Raw genomic sequence first — 9,074 nt, forward strand, 5'->3', positions numbered from 1 at the left:
TGGCAGATCTGGCAAACCACTTTGTTTTTTCCAGCTCTTTGTCCTTTGTTGAAATGGTTCCAGACATCAGACTTTAGTTAGGACGGCTTGCTGAGCGGGGTTTTACCTGCCTCGGTCATTTTGTGTTTGCACGCTTGTGCGCTTGAACGTCAGCCTGACGTAAACGTTTAGCACTTCAGCTCATATTATGTCTACTCTTACTATGATGGCCCACTTGCAGATACAGACATCAACTAAATTCACACATTCACATTCAAACTGTAAAATTAATTCTGCTCTAACAGGCTTGGATGTTGCTCTCCCTAAGACAGTCCTGACAGCAAGCAGGGCAAATGTGACCCACTTCTTAAGTTGTAAAATAAGTAAATGAATGTAATCTCTGTCCACATGGATCATGCGAAAGTAGTGCATTTTACAAATGTACATTAATCAAAGTCAACTGGAAGAACATTGTAGGTTACATGTGCCCTACAGACCATTGCTTAAACTCAATAATACATTAAATGCATACATTAATTCAAAAATAGGATGACAGATTGCAACTTAGATAAGGCCACATCCAAAAAATTGCTGCGACTTGGGAATCATGTTGTGTGTGTGGCTCAGTGTATTCCACAAATCCTAACATCAGGTGGTTGTCCAGATCAATACTCTCAATTAGTTTCTGAGTGATACCTTTGGTCCTGGGGGATGTTTCTCGCTGGTACATGTTTCTATTTGTTCTTCACAAATTAATCGTAATGATCGGGATGGCAGTTCTTAAGATGGGTAATTTAATTTGTAGTGTTTAGGGATGCATGATATTGGAATTTTGCCCATATTTTCCAGCTCATTTTGGCTGATTGTCGATGGCGATACGTGCCCATATTTCTTTTTTACCTAATTGCAGAGAACATCAAGTCTCTCTTATAGTGAAATTAACAATATTAATGTCAGTGGATGTTGCTCTCCCTGAGACAATCCTGACAGCAAGCTGGGCAAATGTGACCTATTTCACACGTTGCAAAACAAGTAAATAAGTGTCATCTCTCTCCACTGGGGTCATGTGAAAGTAAGTGTATTCTACAACTGTACAGCATTTAAAGCCAACTGAAATAACACTGATTAACATTGCAGGCCTTGGATTAAGTCTTTTTTAGGGCAAGATCACTTATCGGCCAAAATGTAGGGCAACAAGGCTAAAAACTACCCAACAGTAAATGCGTAGTAGTATAAAAAATGAGCTGAATCTTAAACATCTACAGTAAAGTAAACATGCAACATACACATTAATGCAAAAACATCATATATAATAGTTACACTAATAGGGACCATTTTACTACACAATGGCTACTTTAAGTATACATAAAATAACCATTAACTAGGCTAAACACATATATATATATATGATGTTTCATTTTAAAGCCATTATCGGCTGATGACATGCCGGTATCATGCATCCCTAAGCAGATTTCATGTTCATATGATATATATAGGGTGTCTATTTGAAGCTTTATAGTCGCCTGCATGGTGGTTTAGGCATAGTCCACTGGATTTGAAATGAGACACGGACCATTAAGTTTGGCTTTAAGGTTGATCACATCCATATTGGATGAACAGTGTAGGACTATAAGCCTATAAGCACAGTGATCTCAGTGTATCTTGTCCTTAACACCCCAAACCATGTCAGAAAAAATTAAGTGATTAGGATCCACTATCATAAGACCATACTGTGATATGAACAGCATGTGAGAAGAAAAAAATCTTTCTAATGAATTATTTAACAATGTTTTAATTATTAAGGAAAATGGGTGGGAGTGAAAGATCTTAATGTATATTAATCATCTTCACCATCAAAACAGCCTTGGCTAGTGAACACTGTAGTCTGATTTAATCATGTACTGGTTGAGAGGAATATATTGTTGGTGACTGAGGCTTGGCCTCACATGGTTTGTCTGAGAGACCTTACAGTCTAGTGCCTCCAAATTTGTCTCTGTGCCTTGCTGTCACACCTCCAACATTTTTTCACTCCTTCAGTATGTTTTGCCTTTTTCCTCTAGACCTGTCTGTCTTGTTGTTCCCCCATTCCTCCTCTTCTAATACATATAATGCAATAATGCATGTTATTAGAATTTTGTGGAGAGAGGAATTAAGGAAAGAAACACTGACGCTGTGACCGAATTATGTCACAGTATGGGAGTATTGTGTATAGCCTGAGCAACTTTCTCATATCACCAGACGACTGAAGGAATTGCATTGTAAGAAACAATTACAAAGGTTTTGAGTCTTGAGAGGCTATGACAAAAGACAGAGAAGTTGTGGTGTGGTTTCACTTTTAATCTTTGACTTTAACAGTGTGACTATTGAACTGAACATCTAAGTCAATGTAATAAGAGTATTGCACGCCTAAATAAATATCTGGAACAAAACATCAAACTCAGAGTACTTAATAAATAAGTCAGAGTGCAAGTCTGACAGAGATAATATTTTAGTTATGTACCAGTCAACCCTATAAAGGACACGCCTCTTTCACTCTGTGGCCCCTGTTCTATACACAGTGTACTATAAACAGTACAAAGTAATAACTATAAATACTTATGTAATGTTATACTCTGTTAAAATAAATTAAGTAAATGTTCAGTCTCTTTCTGGTTGTTTTTGACACATACAGAATTATTACTGCTTTTTCCGTTAGTATTTAACAGGTGGCTGTTGAAATATATTTTATATATTTAGATAATTACATTAATATCATAAAAATGCGACGACTAGTCGACAATTGGCTTTAACTAACGACTACTAGTTGCCTAGGAAAATCTTTAGTCAGGGACAGCCCTAAACAATACCTAACCCTACTTGCTGCTGCCCATTTTCCAAAGCACATTTTAAGTTTTCCCTCTTTCCAGGTTAACACTTGTTTCAGTTCATGCAGAACAGAATAAAACGTATAAGTTGAGCGTTGTTTATTTATATAGCAATAGAAGCCGATGTGTCTTAAATCTGCATTCTGTGTAATGGCCAGCAGGTGGCAGCTCGATGTGCTGCAATATAATGGTTTTGGTATAATTTAGAATAAAATAGATGATACAGCAAGGTGTGCTTTTGGTCGTGGCTACCTTGTGATAAGTCACTCTCAGTCCAGCGTGCTGCACGAAACTCAGATTAAACTGTCAAACAGTGCTGATCAAATATGAATCATGATTCTGTTACTGCATTGCCTATTTCTTACCTTAAATAGTTAATAACATATTTTAGTGTACTGCTTGGCTGTAATACCAGGCGAGCTGCCGTTGTTTTACTGCTGCACACAAGTCAATGTACGCAGCTCAACTCACAGTACGTACAAAGTACAAATCGTCATGGCTACAAGCATAATGCCAAACTCAAGGCTTCAAAACTGTTCCACATAAACCAATGGGAGACGTCACGATAGGTTAAAAGTGAACTTGCGAGCCAGAAGTGTTTTAATAATTCAGTAATATGGTAGAAGTGATTTGGAAATTAAAAACTCACGTGGTAAAAGTGACTTTGGAGATTCAAGAATCTACACTGACATCAGTGTTTCCCCTACATGGCACCATATGTGTCAGTTTTATCGCGGCTGCCACAGAATCATAAATAATGAAAATGTCATTATGTCACCTTAAATCAAATCATAAAGCTGCACCAAATGGCACCATTGGAGAAAAAACACTGTTTTGTCTTGTGGAGATACGTTTGACAAGGCTGAAAATTAGATATTAAGAAGTGTTTTTAACAGCCACTTTCATCCTTTTAAAGACATAATTATTAGTGCAGTTAAGTAGAGTCATAAGAGTACACTACACTCATCTTTTTGAACAGTATTTTAGCCAATGCCAAATCATAGCAGGTGTCTTGTAATAAACAACACATTCCCCAGCCTACACCACCATTACTTTAAACCATATGAAGACAGCGTTCAGCCTGGATTCAAAGCTTACTGGTAGCTGAAATTGCAGCTGCTGCGATTAGACCCCACAGAACTTAAATTTCATGCAGAGCTGATGAAGTTCAATAACTGGAATACACAAATACCCAGAGGTCAGGCTTAAAGCATATGGTGTCTCTTTGGACAGGACCATAATTATTAGAGCACCAACAAGCTGATAAACATCAAGCATTTGGGGCTGTAATTAGAGCCCCACCGATATTGCAGTTTTAAAGCCGATGCCAATTTTTAGAGAGGGTAAATTCACTGATTACCAATATGGCAGCCAATATAGTGAATTTTCGAGCTGGAATGAAAATAGACCGTTTCTATGTGGATTGTGCACAGAATTTGCAACAGCTGTTAACTAACTTTATTTAAGTTAAATATTCTTTAACATGTTAAACAATAAATCATCAACCAATAAGAGGCTTTGCTGAGAGTTCTTCCTCTCTCTCTCTTTGTGCTGCTTGTCACAGTGTTGTAAATTGCAGATAGATTTTGCAGCAACACGATACAACATCTTTTTTTAAAGATATTTTTGGGGCCTTTCATTGACAGGACAGCTGAAGATATACAGAAAGGGGGTAAAGAGAGAGGGGGGAACAACACACAGCAAAGGGCCACAGGGTTATTACAGAGTAACATGATGATGATGATGATGATAATTATCGTTGGTATTATGGTAGCATTCTTCCTCAGGTAGATGACATAGAAATCAGTACAGTTTTGCATGGATTCAGCAGAGGTAAAACCACATTTCATATGAGTTAGTGTCCTGCAGGGCTCTCTTACCGCCAAATGTATGGACTGTAATGCAAAGATACAATAATTTTATTTCCCTCCTGTCTCCATAAATCTGTAGATATACATTTACATCCTGTATGCAGCACTACTGGAAGTATAAATCCTCGAGATAAGCTTCCTCTCTGATGGGTTGTGCTGCTGCTGCTTTAAGGAGATTGTTTTTCAAAAAACATGGACAGATGACAGCGTCCACTGTAAATATTTTGAGAATGATCAGAGCAGACAAATTATTAGCCTCACAGAAAGAAAATTACAGTAAGGGTTTCTCAACCATACATCCCCATCCTTATGTACACAGCTTCAAATAAGCTTGTTTCGTATGGACTCAAACAAATAAACGGACAATAAAGCTGGAGTCTGTAGTCTTGAAGAACATTCATTTACCTTGTCCATAGCAATTGACCTATCTGAAGTCCCACCTGATCTTAGTGTTGCTATCTTAAACATTTTATCCACAACAAACAATCCCTTTAGCAACCTAGCACGGTGTATGATTGATAGATGCATGGACAGACTGATGCAGACTCTAATTCAACTAGAGTGCAGATGTCCGACTCTGTCTGCTGCTGTTGTGATTCACTGCTTGCAGGTACCGCTTGTAGAGAGAAGAGGGGCTGGTTTGGCGGTCGTCTCAGCCAGTAGCCAAGTTTACAAGAATTTGCCCAATTTTCATAGCAGACTAAAATAAACATACAGCTCCTGCACACGTAGCTCACCGGAGTGGAGTAAAGGGACAGCGGACGGTGGCTGTACTTATATACTTCAATAATTCAAAACAACTGTACAACTGCACTTGTTTCTTCACCATGTTGTTCTTCTGTTCTAGTAGGCGTTTTTCTTCTATGGAATTTAATACTTTAATACTAAGAATTGGTACCGATGGCATTGACTTGGTACCAAAGTAACGGTTCTTATGTCCCTGCTTTATGCTGCATTATTTATTCTTAAGGAATAAAAAAATAATCAGTAACAGGTCATATTCTGCCTGCAAGATTTTTTTTTTTGACAAGAACATGTATTAAAAACTCACCTGATGAGTGGGTTGAGGTTAGGAAAAAAGGATGAAATGGTGAAAGCGAGATAAGTGAGAGAGCTAATGTAATGTTTTTAAGCTCTGACAGGATCAGAGATATCATGTAATTTCACCCTCTGATGGAGAGGATAGGAGGGAAGCCTGTTTCTGTATCATGTTGGTACATGAGCTAATCCATATTTCAAGTGCCTGCGTGTGTGGAGGAGTGTGTAGCAAGAGTTGGCAGTAAAATGGATTGACTAAATTAAAGTAAGAAGTAATGTCCATCTTCACTGCTTTGCTGAAAGAGTGTCATGCAGTGTATCAGAGAGTGTGCATGTGTACGTCATAGATAGAAAAGAGTTTGTTCACTGCAATCAAATCAGCTCTGAGTCAGAGGTTTTCTCTCCCTCCCCACACATCTCATCCCTCTCCTCTCTCATTTGTCTTTGCTTGATGCATTGATGTCTTCCCTATTACCTCTGATTTGGCTTGTCTGGTTGTGAATACCTAATCACGCTGAAGATGTCACACTTTCATTCCTTGAAGGCTTTATTCTTTATCCCTCCTTTCCTCTCATCTCATCGTTTGTGTGACACTTATTCCTTGCTGAGAGGGGTGGTGTGTGCCATATAGAGTTCATACAAACATTTAAATAAAGCTCATGTGTGTCATAACTTTCTGTGCTCACCCACCCACCCTCAGACACATCTGTGCACCTGTTTTGTAGAAAATAAATTATGAAGGGATTTCTTTTGGCCTAAGAACAGACATTCAAGTACTCGAACACCCTTATTTAATCATTGATTTGTTTTTTCAGATATTCCCTCAATTACTCTGATAGGCTTGTCTGGCTTCATTCAGAGATTTTAAAATGAACTTAATGCTTTGATATTGTTCTCCAAGACTATCCTCAATTTCAAGCTCCTAACGTGTCCTTTGTTTCTCTTAAGACAACGCTGAACATCTAGACACCCGTCGTCCACATCAAACAAACCCCGCGGCTGCTCCAGAATAAGGTAGGACAAACATCCCTCTTCCTTTTGCCGACAGTACACACACACACACACACACACACAGCCCATTCCTGGGGGATCTGCTGCCCTTGGGGTTGATCTTAAGGCCTTGGTTGGGGGTCCACAGCTGTTTTATGGAAAATGTACTGAAAGTCACTTAGTTTCTAAATTACAGGGCACAATAGCAACAGTACACTGTCATCTCTATCAGAGGAAAAACATCCTTTGAATTTTCATGGCCTACTGAGAGTTTCTCTGTGTGTGAAAATAAAAAGGAATTATATTTGAAATATTTTATCATAAATTAGTTATTACCATACATAAATTATATCTATCTGTAAGAAAGAAGTTGTGAACTCTGGTGACCTCTGTAGTACATTCAGGATGCTTCCCTCTCTCTCACTGTCTTGTGTGTACACAACTATTCCAGATGCATCAGCACTATAAACCTTGCACAGAGAATATGAATACAGCCCTATTTTTCAGATTTTGTTCTTTTAAACCAACTGGGATGAAGCCTATTTGATATGCATGCGGTCCTTTGAAGTGTAGTGCCTTGTGAGTGTCTTGTGTCAAGGGAACTGAGGCAGTGATACATGGTATCTGGTAGGCAATGATTGCATCTGTCTCCCTCTACGTAAGTGAGGGAATCGTGCAGTTGGTCCATGCGTGTGGATGTGTGTTTGTGAGTGCTAGCTGCAATTGTCTCAAAGCGTTTGTCATATCTTATTACCAAAGTCTGATGTCTTACTTCTTTCATTTCTATATTTCTTTGCCTTGTGAATTCGCTGTAATATACATGTTGTTTGGATTTGGGTGTGGGGATGTTTATTTTAACACGAGTCGGGGAGGGTGAAGCGAGGGAGTTGTATTCTGCAACTACACTGCTAGATGCCACTCAATCCTTACACTGGTCCTTTAAAAAATATCAACATCTCTTGCCATTTCTTGTCTCTTATTTTATTACCGTCTTTATTTTCTGACTCTGCCAAAAAGGTGCCACACCTCTGATTCAAAACTGGTGCATCCTTGATTTCTTTGTCTTTCTCAATGCCTTGATACTAGGGAAGTTCCTGGCGACTAATTTCCCTTGTGAAATTAATAGAAAATAGTCAAAATTGAGCACAGTTTATTTTAAATGTTAAACAATGTCAGAAGAAATACCGCCTGTAGTTTATCAGCCATTTAAAAACATTTGTAATCAAAAGATAATAAAAGCCTGAGCGGGATTAAAGCATCTGTAGGTTGGGACCATCAACATATAAAAGATGGATGTCATGTCTCCACTTCCTCCCACTGTACAGAAATTAAGCAACAATATCCCGGATATGGTCGCTGCCATCTTGCGCTGATGACGTCACTGCAGTAGTGATCGGGCTTGGTGCTGCGGTATCGAATTCCCGCTCATCGGAATCAGCTGTCAATTGTGATGTGAAACTCTTTTTATAGCTTATTAAAACCAAACTTATCAGAAAAATAAACACTTGAACGTACACCAGTGTGATAAGAACTACCTAAAATGCCAGAAACCATCTTTGTGGGTAATTAGATTTTTTGTCCCATCTGCTAATACGGAAGCAGCAGGCTTTATGATCTATACTGCAGTCAGCCACCAGGGGGCAATCAGGATGTTTTGGCTTCACTTTTGGAGAGCTGTCGTGTTGTTCATCGTTATATATATGTCGATGGTTTGGACAGTAAGTTAAAATTTTGTTAAACAACTCTTGGACTAATTGTGTACCTACTTGATGCAGCTACTGACGCGAGTGAAATAGCAAACGTCAAAAGTAGATAACGCCTTCTGCTGTTTAAAAATCACAATTTATTTTTCATCTAACAGGGTCTTCAAACATTTTCTCAAGCTAAAACTCAGTGCCAGGCTACATCTTGCTTGTATTTATTAATTGAACTGACCTAAAATGTCCAGCTCAGTACATATTCAGTTTTCAGCTCTTTAATGTAAATCAGATATTGCTATTCATAAGTTCAATTCAAAAGTGTGTTCCAGTATCATTTGGGATATAATTGTGGTGTCCCAAATTTCTTGTAATGTATAAAAATAATTTAGAAACTGTTCTTTTTATTATTCCTCTGAATTTAACCATCAAAATTGAAGACCATAACAGAAACCTATCCAGTAACTTGAAGCGTGTAACCAAGAATGTGGGTCTTTACATTTATTTAGACATCTGTTTAATTATTTTAAAAAGGGTTGTTAAGTCTCTGTCTTAAATAATCTTATTTTAGTTGCTGGGTGTGTGCTAGCTCAAAGAGCTGATTGTGCGCCACAGTCAACTGACATACTACCCCC

The 9,074-nt window shown here is 38.3% G+C and overlaps 1 protein-coding gene across 4 annotated transcripts in view; it reads left to right on the forward strand.

The window, feature by feature from the left end:
- Positions 1-9,074, forward strand: part of gpat2 (glycerol-3-phosphate acyltransferase 2, mitochondrial) — a 105,951-nt gene that overhangs the window by 2,324 nt on the left and 94,553 nt on the right. For all 4 annotated transcript variants that reach the window (XM_035657889.1, XM_035657891.1, XM_035657888.1 and 1 more), the window contains exon 3: positions 6,701-6,766. The gene's annotated coding sequence lies outside the window, so the exon portion shown is untranslated. The remainder of the gene's footprint in view (positions 1-6,700; positions 6,767-9,074) is intronic.

Source organism: Morone saxatilis, unplaced genomic scaffold (genome assembly GCF_004916995.1).
Source record: "Morone saxatilis isolate NCDOM2014 unplaced genomic scaffold, NCSU_SB_2.0 Contig16, whole genome shotgun sequence".
NCBI lineage: Eukaryota > Metazoa > Chordata > Actinopteri > Moronidae > Morone > Morone saxatilis.